General features: G+C 57.5%; 1 non-coding gene across 1 annotated transcript in view; it reads left to right on the top strand.

The window, feature by feature from the left end:
- The first annotated feature begins 1,499 nt into the window (after positions 1-1,499).
- LOC124563381 overlaps positions 1,500-2,605 on the top strand; it is a 1,911-nt gene continuing 805 nt past the window's right edge. The window contains exon 1 of the ribosomal RNA XR_006970135.1: positions 1,500-2,605. This exon is cut by the window's right edge and continues 805 nt beyond it. This is a non-coding gene — a ribosomal RNA (small subunit ribosomal RNA).

Genomic DNA, 2,605 nt, shown 5'->3' with positions numbered 1-2,605 from the left:
TTCGCATGGCGAAGCACTTAGCCTACGCTGTGGTACGGCCTGTGTCAACTGTCCGCTGATGTTGTACGTCCAAATCACACACTGTACTGCACATTGGTCCTCATGTACTGAATGATACATCGTGGTACATGTGACCGTACAACGACTGCGCCAACAACGGCGAACCATGCGGTCCAAATGTTGTGCACTCAGCTACGTGTCGTCTCCCTATAAGAGCTGGATTGCAGTGTGGTATGCCCTGGATGGCGATCAGCATGAGCCGTCTGTTGATGTAGTGGCGCGTGTTGTCAGACGTAGTCGTCTCTTCTCACACACCGTGATAGCACGGTGCACTGCGTTCCACATCTGCGACATGCGACAGAGGCCGGTTGACAGTCGTTCGCGCAATGGACATCGCATACGTACGGGGGCCACCTTCCACGTGTTCGCTAAGCGTGGACATGTTGTTGCGTGTATGTGGGCAGACAGTGTGTCGTGACACCTGACACAGGCATGCAACAATCGTTGAATTTGCAAATGGCGATGGACGCCTACGTTTGCTGGTGACGTTACGCAAATGAACAACTGGTAAACCGTTGTGGTGCGGTTGTTCTCGCTAGGGGTGAATCAGTGATGGCGACGATCGGTTGAGCTACCAACCGGTTGTTGCAGCGATACCCACCATGCCCACGAACGTGAATGGCATGTGGGTGTGAAGCGATACGCGGCGGTGGCTGGGTGGGACCGTCCCCGGCCGGTGAGGGGGGGCCTCCCGGCGTGTTGGCCGTGCGGTGCGTGGGCGCACGCGCTACAGCCGGCTGGTGGGGGGCGGCCAGTGGCAGGCGCGCCGGCCGACGGAGGCGGCAGGCGGCGCAGCTGCGCGCCGGCGCACCCTGCACGCGGCGCCGTGCGGCCAAAGTAGGTCCTCGCGGGCCCGGTGCGAAGCGCGGTGGACATCTGCAGTGTGCTGGTCCGATTGAGGACTGTGTGCGCTGAGGATGCGCCGCCGCCCGGCGCTCGGCGCCGCGACGCCGTCTGCTGCTCGGTCGCCTCTGCGGTTCTCGCAGGTGGTTTGTATCGCAGCTGTGCGGACGTGTTGGCGCGTGCGCTGTGCTGGGAGAGTTCGCTTCGGCACCCAAGTGGGGCTTTTGTCCTTCTGTGGCGCTGGCGTTGGAGCTGCCGGTCACCGTAGGTGGCGCGTGTTGTCTCCCGCCGGCAATGCCACGACAGCACGCTCCCGGGCCTCTGTCGGCAGCGGCAAGCTCAGTTGGGAGCACGGGTGGTCGCACCTAAAGCGTCTACTCGCCAAACTCCGGGCGATTGCGCCTCTCTCGAACCCGACCAAGTACTTAGGACGGCGCTGCGCGCCGCCGGGACCTGAGAGGGTTTCGAGGTGTATGGTGCAGGGGAGCTCAGCCTCCTCCTGTTTGCAGAATAATTGAGCGGACGCTTGCGTGTTCGCGCGGGCCCCCCGGGACACACTCCCGGGCGGCCGGCTGCTCAGCTCTAGTTGACGCAGCTCCCTGGTTGATCCTGCCAGTAGTCATATGCTTGTCTCAAAGATTAAGCCATGCATGTCTCAGTACAAGCCGCATTAAGGTGAAACCGCGAATGGCTCATTAAATCAGTTATGGTTCCTTAGATCGTACCCACGTTACTTGGATAACTGTGGTAATTCTAGAGCTAATACATGCAAACAGAGTCCCCGACCAGAGATGGAAGGGACGCTTTTATTAGATCAAAACCAATCGTCGGCTCGTCCGGTCCGTTTGCCTTGGTGACTCTGAATAACTTTGGGCTGATCGCACGGTCCTCGTACCGGCGACGCATCTTTCAAATGTCTGCCTTATCAACTGTCGATGGTAGGTTCTGCGCCTACCATGGTTGTAACGGGTAACGGGGAATCAGGGTTCGATTCCGGAGAGGGAGCCTGAGAAACGGCTACCACATCCAAGGAAGGCAGCAGGCGCGCAAATTACCCACTCCCGGCACGGGGAGGTAGTGACGAAAAATAACGATACGGGACTCATCCGAGGCCCCGTAATCGGAATGAGTACACTTTAAATCCTTTAACGAGTATCTATTGGAGGGCAAGTCTGGTGCCAGCAGCCGCGGTAATTCCAGCTCCAATAGCGTATATTAAAGTTGTTGCGGTTAAAAAGCTCGTAGTTGGATTTGTGTCCCACGCTGTTGGTTCACCGCCCGTCGGTGTTTAACTGGCATGTATCGTGGGACGTCCTGCCGGTGGGGCGAGCTGAAGGCGTGCGACGCGCCTCGTGCGTGCTCGTGCGTCCCGAGGCGGACCCCGTTGCAATCCTACCAGGGTGCTCTTGAGTGAGTGTCTCGGTGGGCCGGCACGTTTACTTTGAACAAATTAGAGTGCTTAAAGCAGGCAAGCCCGCCTGAATACTGTGTGCATGGAATAATGGAATAGGACCTCGGTTCTATTTTGTTGGTTTTCGGAACCCGAGGTAATGATTAATAGGGACAGGCGGGGGCATTCGTATTGCGACGTTAGAGGTGAAATTCTTGGATCGTCGCAAGACGAACAGAAGCGAAAGCATTTGCCAAGTATGTTTTCATTAATCAAGAACGAAAGTTAGAGGTTCGAAGGCGATCAGATACC

Source organism: Schistocerca americana, unplaced genomic scaffold, assembly GCF_021461395.2.
Source record: "Schistocerca americana isolate TAMUIC-IGC-003095 unplaced genomic scaffold, iqSchAmer2.1 HiC_scaffold_1198, whole genome shotgun sequence".
Classification (NCBI taxonomy): domain Eukaryota; kingdom Metazoa; phylum Arthropoda; class Insecta; order Orthoptera; family Acrididae; genus Schistocerca; species Schistocerca americana.
This window is presented reverse-complemented; position numbering and strand designations above follow the sequence as displayed.